This window comes from Salmo salar, chromosome ssa01 (genome assembly GCF_905237065.1).
Source record: "Salmo salar chromosome ssa01, Ssal_v3.1, whole genome shotgun sequence".
In the NCBI taxonomy this organism is placed as follows: Eukaryota; Metazoa; Chordata; class Actinopteri; order Salmoniformes; family Salmonidae; genus Salmo; species Salmo salar.
In genome coordinates, this window is record NC_059442.1 from 137,466 (window position 1) to 159,318 (window position 21,853).

Here is a 21,853-nt window from a genome sequence, read left to right on the forward strand (position 1 = left end):
AGAGATTGACGTACAGTTGACCGCAGGACGTGAAAAAGAAGAGTGTTGTGTCTGAGGTGATTCCACTCAGATTAGGCCTGATCTGATGGAATCGTTTAAGCCAAGTGTATTCCTGCCCAGATAGAACAATTCTGCACTCACCGAAGCTATAGTTCGTTTTGTGGCTTGAAATAGACATCTGATAACCCCCACTTTCCGGGGTTACTTCAGTAAATTTCCTCTCAGTGAAGATGGTGACTGGGGATCGTCGGGTGCCATTAAAGATGGCCAAACGGCTGGACATGAGAGCCGCAAACCTACGTCTATCAGCGCAGGTGGCTCGGACCTCCAGCCTACTGAGAACCGAAGGAATAGCTTGATTGCTTAGCTCAACAAATCGGCTTAACTACGCAGCGCTGAGCACCTCGTCTCTGCAGCTTTTGCGGAATTTTGCCCTGTGTGTTGCCTGGCTCTGCCGTGAATCCCTGTCCATCTTTGCCAAGCAGAGTAACAACTTTCGAATTTTACTGGCTTTAGCCTGCAGACCTTTTGGCCGGAACTGAATAAGATAGTTCAAGAAACTTCGAACATCGGATCGGTATATTTTTAATGTGGATGGTGCCAAACAACGGTCTTCACATTGACCATACCACTCAGACGCACGTCTGTAGTTATCCAGAGAACACAGTCCTACATCGGCCTTGCCCTCTGACATATAGCGGAGGAATTGCCGTATTCGGGATAGACTGGTGCGACTATTGTCAATTCGTTTAACTGAAGGGTTTTTACCCATAGCAAAGTGTTCATAATCAGTCAAAATTACATTCCTCCAACCTTCAATTCTGGACTCCACACCGCCGCCTTCATCACTCTCGCTCTCCGTGGAAGTCGCCACCACGCAGCCTTGCTCCCTCGGTTCCGAGCATGGTTCACCACCGATCTCACTGGTTGACTGCACCGGCGCAGTCGCCACCGCCTGCTCACTCTCGTCCAACAGCTGCTGATCCACGGACAACTCACTTTCAACACACTGCAAATACACAGGGTTCTCACAGGGCTCCAGCCGCGGTGCAACACCGTTGTTAGGCTGCATACACTTCCATGATTCGGGCTGCTGTCTCTCGGTTGAAAGCCGGCAAGATTGCATGGCACGCTTCCATTTAATAGTAGCAGGCTTAAGTGCATGGACAGACTTGAAATGTCGGTCTATCTGCACGATATTCAGCTTGGAACCAAACCCACAATCACGTCTTAGTCTGCTGCTCATAGATTCTCTCTCCTGCCTTCCCGAAGTGCGTGTGTGTCTCTTTGTGTGCTCCACCAAACTACAACCTAACCCTAACCCGTTGTGCAGACCGACAGGCCAACAATCTCAACCCCGCCAAATGAGGGCTCACGTACCGCGCTAGACGACTACCTACCCCAGTTTAGAATTGGATTGGTAGTATGTCCAGTAGCGTGTTTACTTCGTGTGGGTAGAGTTCTTTTAAGGTGGGCGGTGCCGCTGGAATTATCCCCGGGCCGGGAGATCCCTGGGGTGCCCAGATGATGTCTGGCGGAGCGTTTCATCCCACAGAACAATTTTTCACTGGGGGAGACCTCGCCCGCCGTACTCAGCCTGGACAACCGAAACACTTTTTGACCTTTCTGACTACGATAAAATTCACTGTCTAGGGATGACATACCACTGGCACACTACGATCCTGGAAGGGAGTAGCCCAATTGGTCACTGCCGAATGACCCAGGACTACTGTTGAGATTTCTAGCTCACTCAGGAAAATAAAAACAAAAAATATATGTATAAATAGATAAAAGAGAAGCAAATGGGTCTGATGTGTTCAATTAAATGGGGAACGAGTGATTTCTTTAAGTTTCTTAGATGCTCAAATATGTTACGTTATGTGCGCATGCGTAGCTTCACTAGAGACTTAAATTACAGCACCTGGTAATCACTTCCCCGTAGACAATCATCAGGAGCACACAGCCCGTTGGTATGTAACTGCGAACTACTCAGTCTAGCATTGATGTTTAAGTCACTTATATGTTTGTGCACTGAACGTTTACCTCACTGTGTTGGTGTTAGTTGGCCGGGAGTAACTTGTAGCTCGCTGGGTGCGGTAGCTCAGCGACCCAGATGCTATATAGCATTAGGCTATTATTATCAGCCATTTGCATTGTGCTGATTGTTCGGAGCACTCTGCTGGTTTCTGGTGGCGGTGGTGATAGCGGTGGTTTGGTTCGGTGATCCCTGGTGGAGTGTCACATTATGTTGCGTTTGTGGTAAATCCTTTGGACGAGGCATGTGGTGGCATGGGTTGTGTCCTGTGACAGCGTCCATAGCAACCTGTGACGGCAGAGTCACTGTGCGCATGCTCTTCTGGCGCTGGGCATTCTGGGTGATGTAGTCGGTGCTGTTTTAAGCCAGATTCGCCACATCTTTGATGGTGTTGCAGGCTTATTTGATGTATTATTATTATTATTATATTACTTGAATAATATACTAAATAATATATCTGAATAATATATTGTCATTACTTGTTTGTTGTATTTCAGGTTTATGACCTGTGGTCATTTGATTTAAAATAAAATTAAGGACAAAACACGAGTCATGACATTGTGTGCTTCCTGGTGAGCCTTTTCGGAGGGCTAAATAACGAAAATCCGAACAGTCATAAACCACGGTTCTCCTTTACATGGATAATGCAAGGCTAGAACATTCGTCACGAGACTAACTTCTGATAAGCAAACAGTCCACCCATAAAGCTGTCTGCTCATCTGTTGACTTACTAGGCAAATCATTACTGAGTGAAAGCCAAGATGAGGATACAGTTAAAGGACTATTTAAAACCCAGTTGGCAGAAAACACTTGCGCTTGAGTTAAACGCTAGAAAAGTTGGCAAGATGGCAGCATCAGAGGAGGACCTGGAGAGGCTAAAACAGAAGCGGTCAGCAGCCCAGACTGCGTTCACTAGAAGAGCCAATTACCTCACCTCCAGAGCTAGTGCACTGGGGGAAAGTGAAATGAGAAGTGAGTGGAGGAACTTTAAAGTGGATCACTCCAGAGTCAGAGATGCAGGGTTTGAGTATGCCACGGCCCTGAGAGAAGTGGACGATGATGAAGCCAAAAAGAAGGCGGAAAACATTGACGGAAAAACAGCAGAATGTGACTGTAAGTTTGATGAAACTGAACAAATCATCCTGATCAGCTTCTGGACAAGGTTCGCTGAGGCAGAAATTACCACCCTCACTGAAGAGGCTGGATCAGCCATGGACCAGGCCGAGGACACCGATCACCACCATATGACCAGGAGGGAATGTGAATTGATTCATAGGAACCTGGAACGGGAGGTCAACAACTTCGAACGAGGATTGGATGAGTGGAAAGATTTGATCCCTCGGTCCAAGGCAACAGAGTCAAAGGACCAGGTCCGGAAGTTGAAGAAAAGGCGTGAAAAACTGTGGGATGAGTGGGCATGGAAAGGCGGTTCTCAATCCGACGACGAAGGGAAACTGGGAAAAGTGAAAATTGTGGAGCAGGAGGAGCCAGTTGGGACTTACAACTACAGGCCCCAGATCAGCCTAGAACGTGCATGTTTGCCCATGTTTGCTGGTAATTTCTGCCTCAGCGAACCTTGTCCAGAAGCTGATCAGGATGATTTGTTCAGTTTCATCAAACTTACAGTCACATTCTGCTGTTTTTCCGTCAATGTTTTCCGCCTTCTTTTTGGCTTCATCATCGTCCACTTCTCTCAGGGCCTTTTCGGAGGGCTAAATAACGAAAATCCGAACAACTACACTTGGGGCGGATGCACGACAACTGGGAGATTTCCTCCTTGAGGGGTTTCTTTGTCTGCTGAAACTCACAAGTATGACAGACTGACATGGCTGGTATGGAAACATGGCAACCAATCCGAGAAACTGGACCCTCATACAGTACGCGACTATGGGGTTTTGCCTGATCCTTAACCTACCATGTATCTACAAGGACGCTGGACGGAACTCCAAGGGCGGATGCATGACAACCGTAAAGAGGGCTTGCCCTTTGGGTTTTTGTCTGCTCAAACCATTGGAAGTTCAATGACTTACCACTCAACAGGGAAACATGGCAACCAACTGAGGACCGGACCTACATAAGGTACACAACTCGAGGGCCTTTGCCTGATCCTACGCCGAGTATACCCAAACAGACCAGCTGGATTTGACTAGACATGGATTGATTGGGAGTAAGGATCTTGGAAGGGAATAACTCTTAATTATACCAATGATTGAAAACATCCAGGACTAAAAGACAGACGGACACGGAAGTAAAAACATAGACAACGTGGAGAAAAAAGAATGATCAGATGGGGAGTAACTCCTAGGTTGAACTATGCTTTCCACTTCCGTTGACAAACAGACCTTGAAAAGACTCACCTAAACTAACCTTAACCCTCTAGTCAGCTGGCCCTCGCTACCTGTTTTTTAAAAACACAGGTCCATGATATCAGATGTCGTTCATTAAGGCACGGACAGGATTTGAATCTATGATCTTCGGTTGACGAGACCAACGCCTTTTCACTTGGCCACCATGCCACAATACGCTGTAAGTTATATATCAACATTATGGAAAGTAGTACAACAGAGAAGTTGGGGATTAACGTTGGACCGCATACATGTAAAGTACTGGGTCTACCATAGAGATACATCCCCTTACTATAATAACTGTGTTGCCATATTGACACAACTTGCTTTTTCTGCAAAGTCCTTCTTCTCCCCTTCCTCACCTCGCTCATCAACTCATCCTTGACCGCTGGCTACGTCCCTTCCGTCTTCAAGAGAGCGAGAGTTGCACCCCTTCTGAAAAAACCTACACTCGATCCCTCCGATGTCAACAACTACAGACCAGTATCCCTTCTTTCTTTTCTCTCCAAAACTCTTGAACGTGCCGTCCTTGGCCAGCTCTCCTGCTATCTCTCTCAGAATGACCTTCTTGATCCTAATCAGTCAGGTTTCAAGACTGGGCATTCAACTGAGACTGCTTCTTCTCTGTGTCACGGAGGCTCTCCGCACTGCTAAAGCTAACTCTCTCTCCTCTGCTCTCATCCTTCTAGACCTATCTGCTGCCTTTGATACTGTGAACCATCAGATCCTCCTCTCCACCCTCTCCGAGTTGGGCATCTCCGGCGCGGCCCACGCTTGGATTGCGTCCTACCTGACAGGTCGCTCCTACCAGGTGGCGTGGCGAGAATCTGTCTCCGCACCATGCGCTCTCACCACTGGTGTCCCCAGGGCTCTGTTCTAGGCCCTCTCCTATTCTCGCTATACACCAAGTCACTTGGCTCTGTCATATCCTCACATGGTCTCTCCTATCATTGCTATGCAGAAGACACACAATTAATCTTCTCCTTTCCCCTTCTGATAACCAGGCGGCGAATCGCATCTCTGCATGTCTGTCAGACATATCAGTGTGGATGACGGATCACCAGCTCAAGCTGAACCTCGGCAAGACGGAGCTGCTCTTCCTCCCGGGGGAAGGACTGCCCGTTCCATGATCTCGCCATCACGGTTGACAACTCCCTTGTGTCCTCCTCCCAGAGTGCTAAGAACCTTGGCGTGATCCTTGACAACACCCTGTCGTTTCTCCACTAACATCAAGGCGGTGACCCGATCCTGTAGGTTCATGCTCTACAACATTCGCAGAGTACGACCCTGCCTCACACAGGAAGCGGCGCAGGTCCTAATCCAGGCACTTGTCATCTCCCGTCTGGATTACTGCAACTCGCTGTTGGCTGGGCTCCCTGCCTGTGCCATTAAACCCCTACAACTCATCCAGAACGCCGCAGCCCGTCTGGTGTTCAACCTTCCCAAGTTCTCTCACGTCACCCCGCTCCTCCGCTCTCTCCACTGGCTTCCAGTTGAAGCTCGCATCCGCTACAAGACCATGGTGATTGCCTACGGAGCTGTGAAGGGAACGGCACCTCCATACCTTCAGGCTCTGATCAGGCCCTACACCCAAACAAGGGCACTGCGTTCATCCACCACTGGCCTGCTGGCCCCCCCCTACCTCTGAGGAAGCACAGTTCCCGCTCAGCCCAGTCAAAACTGTTCGCTGCTCTGGCACCCCAATGGTGGAACAAGCTCCCCTCACGACGCCAGGACAGCGGAGTCAATCACCACCTTCCGGAGACACCTGAAACCCCACCTCTTTAAGGAATACCTAGGATAGGATAAAGTAATCCTTCTAACCCCCCTTAAAAGATTTAGATGCACTATTGTAAAGTGGTTGTTCCACTGGATATCATAAGGTGAATGCACCATTTTGTAAGTCGCTCTGGATAAGAGCGTCTGCTAAATGACTTAAATGTAAATGTAAACAAGTAAATACAGTGTCGTTTTCCTGTGTTTTGTCACCTCATCTCTAGTCCCCTGAAGTAGTTTTCCTGTGTTTTGTCACCTCATCTCTTGATGTGTATCAGTTCAGGAGTGTTAATAGGAGTGTTAATATGTTAATATGTTTTATGGAAAAAATAGTTACAATTTAAATAGCCTACCTGACAACATGTAGGCCTACTGATTAGTAACTTTGAAAACTGCTGTCTGTCAGCAACTCAGCTCAAGTAGCAGTTCTACTAACTAGTAATATCTCATTCCAGGTATTCATTCTCTTACTCTGTCCATTAGAATAAATTATTGTACAGAAATACTTTATTTTTCAGTTCTCTCCATATAGTGTTTTCTGCTCTGTCGTCTCAAAATGGATCGTGAACAAAATAACAACTTTACTTTGTGTTTCAGCTCAGCCGTCTCCCCACCCTGATAATAGAGTGTTTTATTGGTATCTTCCACTAGATGGCAGTAAACACCTGCTGTAACTAGACTTTACAACTATGTGTTCGGTTTTATACAGGCAGTGTCCCAGAGGAGGAGTGCTGATCTAGGATCAGGTCCCCCCTCTCCATGTAATCTGATTCATTATGATCTAGGATCAGGTCCCTCCTCTCCATGTAATCTGATTCATTATGATCTAGGATCAGGTCCCCCCTCTCCATGTAATCTGATTCATTATAATCTAGGATCAGGTCCCCCCTCTCCATGTAATCTGATTCATTATAATCTAGGATCAGGTCCCTCCTCTCCATGTAATCTGATTCATTATAATCTGGGATCAGGTCCCCCCTCTCCATGTAATCTGATTCATTATGATCTAGGATCAGGTCCCTCCTCTCCATGTAATCTGATTCATTATGATCTAGGATCAGGTCCCCTCCTCTCCATGTAATCTGATTCATTATGATCTAGGATCAGGTCCCTCCTCTCCATGTAATCTGATTCATTATGATCTAGGATCAGGTCCGCCCTCTCCATGTAATCTGATTCATTATGATCTAGGATCAGGTCCCCTCCTCTCCATGTAATCTGATTCATTATGATCTAGGATCAGGTCCCCTCCTCTCCATGTAATCTGATTCATTAGTGATCTAGGATCAGGTCCCTCCTCTCCATGTAATCTGATTCATTATGATCTAGGATCAGGTCCCTCCTCTCCATGTAATCTGATTCATTATGATCTAGGATCAGGTCCCTCCTCTCCATGTAATCTGATTCATTATGATCTAGGATCAGGTCCCCTCCTCTCCATGTAATCTGATTCATTATGATCTAGGATCAGGTCCCTCCTCTCCATGTAATCTTATTCATTATGATCTAAAAGGCTAAACTGACCCTAGATCAGCTCTCCTGCTCTTTATGAATACTGTCACAGGTGACTCCTCAAGATCAGGCTCGTGATGTATAAGTTCTATTCTTTAAGAATCAATTACTATCATTCATTGAACTGCTTTGCCATGAACAGATCTGTGAGGTCTTAACTTAAAGGTACTATATAGATCTTATGGTCATTTTAATGGGGTTGAACATCCATCCAATCAGATTGTGTAAAGGATTTTATGAGTTCAGAAAAATAGCAACTTGGAAGCATCTCTCTGACCTCACCCTGCTGAAACACACTCAAGTAAAGACCACATATCTACAGTTAAATGCTTGTCTGTTTCTACCCACTTTTACAGCCAATGTATGGACTGGTATCCATATGAATCAGTAGAATATACAGACCAGTTAACCACCTCCCAGTAGATGGACCAACACAGAACTTTATATATACAGACCAGTTAACCACCTCCCAGTAGATGGACCCACACAGAGCTTTATATATACAGACTAGTTAACCACCTCCCAGTAGATGGAACACAGCACTTTATATATACAGACTAGTTAACCACCTCCCAGTAGATGGACCCACACAGAACTTTATATATACAGACTAGTTAACCACCTCCCAGTAGATGGACCCACACAGAACTTTATATATACAGACTAGTTAACCACCTCCCAGTAGATGGAACACAGAACTTTATATATACAGACCAGTTAACCACCTCCCAATAGATGGACCCACACAGAACTTTATATATACAGACTAGTTAACCACCTCCCAGTAGATGGACCCACACAGAACTTTATATATACAGACCAGTTAACCACCTCCCAGTAGATGGACCCACACAGAACTTTATATATACAGACTAGTTAACCACCTCCCAGTAGATGGACCCACACAGAACTTTATATATACAGACCAGTTAACCACCTCCCAGTAGATGGACCCACACAGAACTTTATATATACAGACTAGTTAACCACCTCCCAGTAGATGGACCCACACAGAACTTTATATATACAGACTAGTTAACCACCTCCCAGTAGATGGAACACAGAGCTTTATATATACAGACCAGTTAACCACCTCCCAGTAGATGGACCCACACAGAACTTTATATATACAGACTAGTTAACCACCTCCCAGTAGATGGACCCACACAGAACTTTATATATACAGACTAGTTAACCACCTCCCAGTAGATGGACCCACACAGAACGTTCAGCAATGATGCATCTTCAGTAACCCAGTATTCCAGACACTGATGATGTGGCTGGACCTTTTCCTCCTAACTAATCATCATCAGAAGTGAAGCAGCTCTCCGCTGGACTGGAGGATCCACACTGCAGACCGGAGACTCTGAGGTCAGTATTCCTGTAGTTGGTCAACAAGTGATAACTGTTCACCAGATCCACATGTGTTTACCAGACACACATAGTCCACACCATATGTGTTTGGACAGCGAAGCTTACAGTTTGAAATGTGGTGCTATGTTCCAGCATTTTGGATTTGAGATCCAATGTTTCATATTAGGTGACTGTACAGAATGTCACCTTTTATTTGAGGTTAAAGGTGAGAGGTTAGTATGTTTTGTTGTAGCCTCTGTTATTGGTAATGGTGAGAGGTTAGCATGTTTTGTTGTAGCCTCTGTTATTGGTAATGGTGAGAGGTTAGCATGTTTTGTTGTAGTCTCTGTTATTGGTAATGGTGAGAGGTTAGCATGTTTTGTTGTAGCCTCTGTTATTGGTAATGGTGAGAGGTTAGCATGTTTATTTGTAGCCTCTGTTATTGGTAATGGTGAGAGGTTAGCATGTTTTGTTGTATCCTCTGTTATTGGTAATGGTGAGAGGTTAGCATGTTCTGTTGTAGCCTCTGTTATTGGTAATGGTGAGAGGTTAGCATGTTTTGTTGTAGCCTCTGTTATTGGTAATGGTGAGAGGTTAGCATGTTTTGTTGTAGCCTCTGTTATTGGTAATGGTGAGAGGTTAGCATGTTTTGTTGTAGGCTCTGTTATTGGTAATGGTGAGAGGTTAGCATGTTTTGTTGTCGCCTCTGTTACTTTCACTCTCATTATTATTCATGATTCATTCATGATTTTTCTTAATCATGGCATCATCTGGATTAAGTTTGTAGTGTTTAGAAACATGCTATCTGCAGTTTTAAATGTGGTGCTATGCTCCAGCATTTTGGATTTGAGATACAATGTTTCATATTAGGTGACTGTCCAGAATGTCACCTTTTATTTGAGGTTAAAGGTGAGAGGTTAGCATGTTTTGTTGTAGCCTCTGTTATTGGTAATGGTGAGAGGTTAGCATGTTTAGTTGTAGCCTCTGTTATTGGTAATGGTGAGAGGTTAGCATGTTTAGTTGTATCCTCTGTTATTGGTAATGGTGAGAGGTTAGCATGTTTTGTTGTAGCCTCTGTTATTGGTAATGGTGAGAGGTTAGCATGTTTTGTTGTAGTCTCTGTTATTGGTAATGGTGAGAGGTTAGCATGTTTTGTTGTAGCCTCTGTTATTGGTAATGGTGAGAGGTTAGCATGTTTATTTGTAGCCTCTGTTATTGGTAATGGTGAGAGGTTAGCATGTTTTGTTGTAGCCTCTGTTATTGGTAATGGTGAGAGGTTAGCATGTTCTGTTGTAGCCTCTGTTATTGGTAATGGTGAGAGGTTAGCATGTTTTGTTGTAGCCTCTGTTATTGGTAATGGTGAGAGGTTAGCATGTTTTGTTGTAGTCTCTGTTATTGGTAATGGTGAGAGGTTAGCATGTTTTGTTGTAGCCTCTGTTATTGGTAATGGTGAGAGGTTAGCATGTTTTGTTGTAGCCTCTGTTACTTTCACTCTCATTATTATTCATGATTCATTCATGCTTTTTCTTAATCATGGCATCATCTGGATTAATTTTGTAGTGTTTAGAAACATGCTATCTGCAGTTTTAAATGTGGCGCTATGCTCCAGCATTTTGGATTTGAGATACAATGTTTCATATTAGGTGACTGTCCAGAATGTCACCTTTTATTTGAGGTTAAAGGTGAGAGGTTAGCATGTTTTGTTGTAGCCTCTGTTATTGGTAATGGTGAGAGGTTAGCATGTTTAGTTGTAGCCTCTGTTATTGGTAATGGTGAGAGGTTAGCATGTTTAGTTGTATCCTCTGTTATTGGTAATGGTGAGAGGTTAGCAGGTTTTGTTGTATCCTCTGTTATTGGTAATGGTGAGAGGTTAGCATGGTTTGTTGTATCCTCTGTTATTGGTAATGGTGAGAGGTTAGCATGTTTTGTTGTATCCTCTGTTATTGGTAATGGTGAGAGGTTAGCATGTTTTGTTGTATCCTCTGTTATTGGTAATGGTGAGAGGTTAGCATGTTTTGTTGTATCCTCTGTTATTGGTAATGGTGAGAGGTTAGCATGTTTTGTTGTAGCCTCTGTTATTGGTAATGGTGAGAGGTTTGCATGTTTTGTTGTAGCCTCTGTTATTGGTAATGGTGAGAGGTTAGCATGTTTTGTTGTAGTCTCTGTTATTGGTAATGGTGAGAGGTTAGATGTTATAGCTCTGTTTGGTAATGGTGAGAGGTTAGCATTTTTGTTGTAGCCTCTGTATTGGTAATGGTGAGAGGTTAGCATGTTTTGTTGTAGCCTCTGTTATTGGTAATGGTGAGAGGTTAGCATGTTTTGTTGTAGTCTCTGTAACGCTCTCACTCATTATTATTCATGATTCCTTCATGATCTTTCTCAATCATGGCAGTCACAGGCTTGATGTAGTCATTGTGTTCAAAGAAAATTCTACCAAATACTATTGTTTTGACTACTTTAATACACCATGAGTGAATTGGTCAGAATACTTATGACTTCTTCAGATAGGGGGACTAGATACATAAAGTGCTTTTATTTTTCGAAATGGTGAAACAGATATGCATGAAATTACCCTCAAATTAAAGGTGACATTATATACTGTATCTATATTATATACCTCATATAAAACATTTGATCTGAAATCCAAAATGTTGGAGTATAGAACCACATTTAAAATGTTATCTTCACTGTCTAAATAGATATGGTGTGGACTGTATACTCAATACAATCTAAATCTGATACCTCACTGTCTGTCTTCTGACTGATACTGCTTATTAAACTGGTCTGGTCAGTCTACTCAAATATTTGTTCTATACATTTTTCTCTCTACAAGTAATATTATGAACATTTTTAATAATGATACATTCATTAATTTATGAATAGATATGGCAGGTTTCAGGACACTGATGTATCTGAATATGTTAAAAACATATACTGCCACTATTTTCACCACCAAAGAATAACAGTGTGATTTTAATATGATTTGACTCTTTGCAGGCTGTCAGGCTGTCTAGTCACAGAGGAAGGCTGTTCTTCTCTGGCCTCAGCTCTGGAGTCAAACCCCTCACACCTGAGAGAGCTGGACCTGAGTAACAATCACCCAGGATACTCAGGAGTCAGACTGCTCTCTGCTCGACTGGAGGATCCACACTGCAGACTGGAGAAACTCAAGTATGTAGAGGGTTTATGTCAATGTTCATATCAGAAGTTTGACTTATCAGGCTAGTTAAGATAAACATTCTGACCAACACTTGGACAAAGTGTGTGTGTGTGTGTGTGTGTGTGTGTGTGTGTGTGTGTGTGTGTGTGTGTGTGTGTGTGTGTGTGTGTGTGTGTGTGAGTTCAGGTGTATCCCTCAATGACTGTCTGTTCTTCTGCTTACCGCTACAGTGTGGAAGAATAAGTCTTAATTCAAGTTAAGTCAAAGTCAAAGATCCATCATTACTGACTTATTCTAGTTTCTGGGCCAGATTAAATCGTTTTTTATCCAGCCGTGAAAATACTGCCCCCTATCCCAAACAGGTTAAGGATCGTTGAGAAAAAACATGAACTACCTATTGAGAAATGGCAGGAGAACCGGACATGTTTATTGTCAATACCCATCCTAAACACATGCTGGGTGAACATTGGATAGCTGTGACATTAGAAGACGGAGGAAGAAAAATCTCAACTTGTTTTGATTCCTATGGCTTCCCCCCCGGATTTTCACATTTCCCCAAATCTAATAAACAGTTTTTGACCAAAAATGGATCAAAGATCTACTACAACATCAAACAAGTACAAGATAACCTTTCTACTACCTGTGGTCAACACTGTGTATTCTACCTGTGGTCAACACTGTGTATTCTACCTGTGGTCAACCCTGTGTTTTCTACCTGTGCCAAAGAGCCCGTGGAGTTTATTTTGAAGACGTTATGTCTCTTTATAATGATGATTTATTAAGAAGTAATGAAAGCACAGTAGATCGTTTTATTAGAAAATATCAAAAGTGTTTAAGTATATACAGTGAGGGAAAAAAGTATTTGATCCCCTGCTGATTTTGTACGTTTTCCCACTGACAAAGAAATGATCAGTCTAAAATTGTAATGGTAGGTTTATTTGAACAGTGTGAGACAGAATAACAACAAAAAAATCCTGAAAAACTCATGTCAAAAATGTTATAAAATGATTTGCATTTTAATGAGGGAAATAAGTATTTGACCCCTCTGCAAAACATGACTTAGTACTTGGTGGCAAAACCCTTGTTGGCAATCACAGAGGTCAGACGTTTCTTGTAGTTGGCCACCAGGTTTGCACACATCTCAGGAGGGATTTTGTCCCACTCCTCTTTGCAGATCTTCTCAAAGTCATTAAGGTTTCGAGACTGACATTTGGCAACTCGAACCTTGAGCTCCCTCCACAGATTTTCTATGGGATTAAGGTCTGGAGACTGGCTAGGCCACTCCAAGACCTTAATGTGCTTCTTCTTGAGCCACTCCTTTGTTGCCTTTGCCATGTGTTTTGGGTCATTGTCATGCTGGAATACCCATCCACGACACATTTTCAATACCCTGGCTGAGGGAAGGAGGTTCTCACCCAAGATTTGACGGTACATGGCCCCGTCCATCGTCCCTTTGATGTGGTGAAGCTGTCCTGTCCCCTTAGCAGAAAAACAACCCCAAAGCATAATGTTTCCACCTCCATGTTTTACGGTGGGGATGGTGTTCTTGGGCTCATAGGCAGCATTCCTCCTCCTCCAAACACGGCGAGTTGAGTTGATGCCAAAGAGCTCCATTTTGGTCTCATCTGACCACAACACTTTCACTCAGTTGACCTCTGAATCATTCAGATGTTCATTGGCAAACTTCAGACGGGCATGTATATGTGCTTTCTTGAGCAGGGGGACCTTGCAGGCACTGCAGGATTTCAGTCTTTCACGGTGTAGTGTGTTAACAATTGTTTTCTTGGTGACTATGGTCCTAGCTGCCTTGAGATCATTGACAAGATCCTCCCCTGTAGTTCTGGGCTGATTCCTCACCGTTCTCATGATCATTGCAACTCCACGAGGTGAGATCTTGCATGGAGCCCCAGGCCGAGTGAGATTGACAGTTATTTTGTGTTTCTTCCATTTGCGAATAATCGCACCAACTGTTGTCACCTTCTCACCAAGCTGCTTGGCGATGGTCTTGTAGCCCATTCCAGCCTTGTGTAGGTCCCTGACATCCTTGGAGAGCTCTTTGGTCTTGGCCATGGTGGAGAGTTTAGAATCTGATTGATTGATTGCTTCTGTGGACAGGTGTCTTTTATACAGGTAACAAGCTGAGATTAGGAGCACTCCCTTTAATTAAGTACCGTGTCGCTCCGGTCAACATAAACGCTAGCAAAGTATGCCGAATGGGTTAAGGTGAGACGTCACTAGAAAACCCACCCTTTCCATTGTGAGAGGACCCTATTTTTGTGCTTGGAAGTGATATTTCTGAACAAAGTAGGATGAGCACGTAATGCTAAGCTAACAGAGAGGGAACATTTTCCTCTTCCTGTGCCCCGTTTAAATCCCTCTGCCTGGCGCGATGGAAGTCCCGCCCTTTGTACTTCCGTTTGATTTCAGCATTCTGCATCACTGGTGATGAAGAATCGCCAGTATATCTCTTGGGAAAAGTAGGGGAAATCCAAACGTGGATCACGGTAAGATATCCAGCCAATCGCAATTGACTGGATATCGACGTCTCATTCAATTTAACTTCTCTAGGGCCAGTGGGACGATTTCGTCCCACCTACGTAACAGCCAGCGGAATCCTGTGGCACGAGAGTCTTATCTTTAAATGGCTGTAAAATAGTCATATGTTTGAGAAATTGAAGTAATAGGATTTTGAAGATTTTGAAAATCGCGCCACAGGCTGGCAGTGGCTGTTACGTAGGTGGGACGAATTCGTCCCGCCGGTCCCATAGAGGTTAAAGACAAGACTCTCGTTAATCTAACCACACTGTCCGATTTCAAAAAGGCTTTACAGCGAAAGCAAAACATTAGATTATGTCAGCAGAGTACCCAGCCAGAAATAATCAGACACCCATTTTTCAAGCTAGCATATAATGTCACATAAACCCAAACCACAGCTAAATGCAGCACTAACCTTTGATGATATTCATCAGATGACAATCTTAGGACATTATGTTATACAATACATGCATGTTTTGTTCAATCAAGTTCATATTTATATAGAAAACCAGCTTTTTACATTAGCATGTGACGTTCAGAACTAGCATACCCCCGCAAACTTCCGGTGAATTTACTAAATTACTCACGATAAACGTTCACAAAAAACATAACAATTATTTTAAGAATTATAGATACAGAACTCCTCTATGCACTCGCTATGTCCGATTTTAAAATAGCTTTTCGGTGAAAGCACATTTTGCAATATTCTAAGTAGATAGCCCGGCATCACAGGGCTAGCTATTTAGACACCCAGCAAGTTTAGCCCTCACCAAAGTCAGATTTACTATAAGAAAAATGTTATTACCTTTGCTGTTCTTCGTCAGAATGCACTCCCAGGACTTCTACTTCAATAACAAATGTTGGTTTGGTCCCAAATAATCCATAGTTATATCCAAATAGCGGCGTTTTGTTCGTGCGTCGAAATATTCCATTACCGTACTTCGAAGCATGTCAACCGCTGTTTAAAATCGATAATATTCCGACCGGGAAAGCGTGTTTACGTTCAAAGAGAGAGAAAATAAAAACATGGGATCCCCTCGTGCACGCGCCTCAGTCTGATGGTCCTCTGATCGGCCACTTACCAAAGGCGCTAAAGTTTTTCAGCCAGTGGCTGGAATTACATCATTCAGCTTTTTCCCGGGTTCTGAGAGCCTATGGGAGCCGTAGGAAGTGTCACGTTACAGCTGAGATCCTACATTTTCAATAAACAGAGCCAAGAAGCCCAAGGAATGGTCAGAGAGGGTACTTCCTGTACAGAATCTACTCAGGTTTTTGCCTGCCATATGAGTTCTGTTATACTCACAGACACCATTCAAACAGTTTTAGAAACTTTAGGGTGTTTTCTATCCAAAGCCAATAATTATATGCATATTCTAGTTTCTGGGCAGTAGTAATAACCAGATTAAATCGGGTAATTGCAAATTCATTCACGTCCAACTCCCACAGTACTGAACAGTACGGATGGTTCATTAACGTCTATAAATAGATTAAAATCGTATTTTTTTATTTTTTATTTCACTTTTATTTAATCTAACCACATTGTCCAATGTCCAATTTCAAAAAAGGCTTTACAGCGAAAGCAAAACATTAGATGATGTTAGGAGAGGACATTGACACAAATAACCACACAGCCATTTTTCAAGCAAGCATATATGTCACAAAAACCCACAACACAGCTACATTTTTCTATGGGATTGTACCATGTTTATTCTGGTGATAACTGGAATCGCTGGCTGTCTCATGGAGTGTGTGAGGGTGTCATGGTCGGGATGGCCTGAACTCAGAGCATAATAGAATACCAAGGAAAACCACAGTAACTTACTGCAAATGTAACGCTCCATTTTCCCTGAAACAGAAGATAATTGAACCAGGACACTTTGTCCCCAGATAAACAGAATATTATTGAACCAGGACACTGTCCCAAGATATTACAGAAGATAATTGAACCAGGACACTTTGTCCCCAGATAAACAGAATATTATTTAACCAGGACACTTTGTCACAAGATATAACAGAATTTTACTGAACCAGGACACTTTGTCAGAAGATATAACAGAAGATAATTGAACCAGGACACTTTGTCCCCAGATATAACAGAAGATAATTGAACCAGGACACTTCGTCCCCAGATAAACATAATATTTTTGAACCAGGACACTGTCCTAAGATATAACAGAAGATAATTGAACCAGTGTCACAGGTTCCAACGAGAGTGGCGCCCCTCCTCGGTCGGGCGGCGCTCGGCGGTCGTCGTCGCCCGGCCTATTAGCTGCCACCGATCGTTGTTTCTGTGTCGTTTAGTTTTGTCTGTCTGTTCCGCACCTGTTTTGTGTATGTCATTAGTGGGGACTTATTTAATGTGTGTTTTCAGTTGGGATTTTGTGCGGGATTGTTTATTGTCCACGTTGTGTTAGCGTCAATTATACGGGAAGGATTTACCGGGCTGCGCTCCTTGCCTTTGAATTATATTTTGTGTTTTATGGGAAGGTGTTTCTCCCAGGCGAACTTTGTATAGCGCCCTGTGCTTTTCGGCGTTTGTGTGTGTCCGTTTTTATTAAAAGACACTCACCTCCAGCACCTCTGTCTCCTGCATTTGATTCCGCCTATCCGCCAGTCCAAATCAGACGTGACAACCAGGACACTTTGTCCCCAGATAAACATAATATTATTGAACCAGGACACTTTGTCACAAGATATAACAGAATATAATTGAACCAGGACAATTTGTCCCCAGATATAACAGAAGATAATTGAACCAGGACACTGTCCCAAGATATAACAGAAGATAATTGAACCAGGACACTTTGTCCCCAGATTAACAGAATATTATTGAACCAGGTCACTTTGTCCCTAGATATAACAGAAGATAATTGAACCAGGACACTTTGTCCCCAGATATAACAGATACTAAGGCTGGTTTCAGTCTGAACTCATCTTTGACCAAATGTGTAGCAGCAGTTTGTAACTGTATAGTAGAATAGCTGTGTACATAATCCTAAAACTATGGACTACATTTAAACACTTGAATATTGTCTTATTTTAGGGTGTAGACTGGTGTGGTCAGATAGCCTAATGGTTAGTGATTGTTAAACCGTCAAGGTAAAAATCTGTCGGTGCCCTTAATTTAAGCAATGCACTTACATCTAATTTGCTCCATGGCTGACCCTGTAAAACAACACATTTCACTGCATCTATCCGCTGTCTGTGACAATAAAACATTTTAAAAGCAAGCTAACATAGAAAATGACAGCATTGATTTTTTTTAATTACAACAGTTAATTTAACAATGCTCGTCATAAATCTTGTTGACATTCATCCAAGGACAGCTTGACTTGCATCACACTCTCACTGCAGAAAAATATTCTCATGAAATCACATGACTTCTAGTTAGAGAAAATGATTCCTGTAAACATGGCCTGCTACAAGCAGGAAACAAGTTATGGACAAACCAGAAATGTAACATATATGTTTGATAGTAACCCTGGATGATGAATGTGTGAACTATCTTGTCATCTCTTTGGGTAACCATATTGGAACATTCTAGTCTTTAAGGACATGAACTGGCAGAACAGGTTTCAGCAAAGTATGGAGTCATTGTTTTCAGGAAGGTGTACCCATGGTCAGTGGTGTAAAGTACTTCAGTAAAAATACAATAATGTACTACATAAGTCGTTTTTTTGGGTATCTGTACTTTACTTCTGAATTTAAATCTTTGATAATTTTACATCACTACATTCCCAAAGAAAATAATGTACTTTTTAATCTATACCTTTTACCTGACACCCAAAAGTACTCGTTACATTTTGAAAGCTTAGCAGGACAGGAAAATGGTCTAATTCACTTATCAAGACAACACATGGTCATCTCTACTGCCTCTGATCTGGCGGAGTCAGGAAACACAAATGCATCTTTTGTAAATTACGTCTTCGTTTTGGTATGTGCCCCTGGCTATCCATACATTTTAAAAACAAGAAAATGGTGACGCCTGCTTTGCTTAATAGAAGGAATTTGAAACTATTTATACTTTTAATTTTACTTTTCACACTTAAGTATATTTAGAACCAAATATTTTTAGACTTTTACTCAGGTATGACAATTAGGTACTTTTTCCACAACTGTCTATGATGATAGGAGAGACAGGAGGCAGACTAAGAGGAAGGACAGCCACCTGAACTACTGCCCTACAAAGACAAGGAGCAGTCTACACAAATAGCCACCTGAACTACTGCACTACAAAGACAAGGAGCAGTCTACACAAACAGCCACCTGAACTACTGCCCTACAAAGACAAGGAGCAGTCTACACAAACAGCCACCTGAACTACTGCCCTACAAAGACAAGGAGCAGTCTACACAAACAGCCACCTGAACTACTGCCCTACAAAGACAAGGAGCAGTCTACACAAACAGCCACCTGAACTACTGTCCTACAAAGACAAGGAGCAGTCGACACAAACAGCCACCTGAACTACTGCCCTACAAAGACAAGGAGCAGTCTACACAACCAGCCACCTGAACTACTGCCCTACAAAGACAAGGAGCAGTCTACACAAACAGCCACCTGAACTACTGCCCTACAAAGACAAGGAGCAGTCTACACAAACAGTGACGGACGTAGAAGTCCGTCACTGGCCCCGGGCAGCATTTGGTACTTTAACGCACGCACACATTCATCACTCCTCCCTGCTCCGTTATCAGATAAGTTAACAATGTGGGTCGACACACAAGTTAACGTCTCTATCTTAGTACATACATTTCACACTTACTTCAGTAACCAGTTAGGGTATAAAGAAATAAAGACAGGTGTTCATATTTAATATAAGCAATATTTAGTATACTTATCGATGTTATGGATGAGCGCGGTTGTTTGTTCTGTTCCTCTCTCTCTCCATCTCTGTAGCTTCCAGGTATGCTGGATAAGGACCCGAGCTAAGGGAATTGGGCTTACTTTGTAGTGTCTGTCCGGAATGGCTCATTAATGTAAACGGGCATATTGGAAGACACTGTCAGTAGTGATGTAATTTTGTAAATGTTATATTGTGATGTTGTTTCATAAACGTGTTGCAATGTATATATTTTGGTATGTTTAGATAAATGGAAACTGTATGTTGAATAGGTAATTGCTTAATTAATTAGTGTTAATTGTTCTGAGGGGAGGGGCTACCCCTACAAAAGGAGCCTCTCTTTCAGTTCATTGGGAGGCATTTTGGATTGAGCTGTGGGTGGGGCAGCTTTGTTTTTAAGCTGTCCCATAAGGTATATGTTTGATGGCAGTACTGTTGTTTTGTTCCGGAATCACTATGTAAATAAACACCTTTGCACAGAAGAACTTTTGCGGCTCCGCCATCTTTTTATTTTTTATAGAGGTTAGGTTTTCCAGTTTAGCCTTCTGGCCTATTCTACGTGACACAGTGAATCTGAGGAAAATGGTTTCAAGTTTAGTCCATGCATATCAACCATGACCACTGATCTGACCTATGGCCCCTAAAACACAAATGAAAAGTGCAATATCTAGAAATCTGAATGTGATTATTCAGCTTTCTTGTTGATTTTCTGTTTGATGGAACTAGTTGAGAGTTCTGTGTTATTTGTTATTTTATGTACCTTTATTTAACCAGGTAGGCCAGTTGAGAACAAGTTCTCATTTACAACTGCAACCTGGCCAAGATAGAGCAAAGCAGTGTGACACAAACAACACAGAGTTACACATGGGATAAATGTCACGTCCTGACCAGTAAAAGGGGTTATTTGTTATTGTAATTTGGTCAGGGCATGGCAGGGGGTGTTTGTATGTGGGTTTCGAGGTTTTGATGTATGTTCTATATTTTCTATTTCTATGTTTATTCTAGGTTTCTCTTTCTATGTTGTGTTTTTTTCAATGACCTCCAATTAGAGGCAGCTGGTGGTTGTTGTCTCTAATTGGAGGCCATATTTACTGTGTTTGTTTTCACTTGTGTTTGTGGGTGGTTGTTTCCGGTTTAGTCTGTGCACCTGTAACCGATGTGAAATGGCTAGTAGTTAGCGGTGGTGCGCGCTAATAGCGTTTCAATCGATGACGTCACTCGCTCTGAGACCTGAAGTAGGGTTTGCAAGGGACGGAACCTACACTGTTACACACCTTACTGGACTGTTATCGTCGTTATTTTGTTTGAGTCTGTTTTACCTTCAATAAATACGAAGATGAGCAATATACCCGCTGCATATTGGTCCGATGATTTTTCCTCTTCAGACGACGAAGTTTATGAAAATAAACAAACGTACAGTCAATAACACAATAGAAAAGTCTATATACAGTGTGTGCAAATGTAGTAAGATTAGGGAGGTAAGGCAATAAATAGGCCAGAGTGGAGAAATAATTACAATTTCGCAATTAAACACTGGATTGATAGATGTGCAGAAGATGAATGTGCAAGTAGAGATACTGGGGTGCAAAGGATAAAAAAATAACAAAATGGGGATGAAGTAGTTGGTTGGGCAATTTACCGATGGGCTATGTACAGGTGCAATGATCGGTAAGCTGCTCTGACAGCTGATGCTTGAAGTTAATGAGGGAGATATAAGTCTCCAGCTTCAGTGATTTTTGCAGTTCGTTCCAGTCATTGGCAGCAGGGAACTGGAAGGAGAGGTGGCCAAATGAGGAATTTGCTTTGGGGGTGACCAGTGTAATATTCCTGCTGGAGCGCGTGCTATGGGTGGGTGCTGCTATTGTGACCAGTGAGCTGAGATAAGGCATGGCTTTACCTAGCAAAGGCTTATAGATGACCTGGAGCCAGTGGGTTTGGCGACGAATATGAAGCGAGGGCTAGCCAACGAGAGCATACAGGTCGCAGTAATGGGTAGTATATCGGGCTTTGGTGACAAAATGGATGGCACTGTGATAGACTACATCCAATTTGCTGAGTAGAGTGTTGGAGGTTATTTTGTAAATGACATCGCCGAAGTCAAGGATCGGTAGGATAGTCAGTTTTACAAGGGTATGTTTGGCAGCATGAGGGAAGGATGCTTTGTTGTGAAATAGGAAGCCGATTCCAGGTTTAATTTTGGATTGGAGATTCTTAACGTGAGTCTGGAAGGAGAGTTTACAGTCTAACCAGACACCTAGGTATTTGTAGTTGTCCACATATTCTAAGTCAGAACC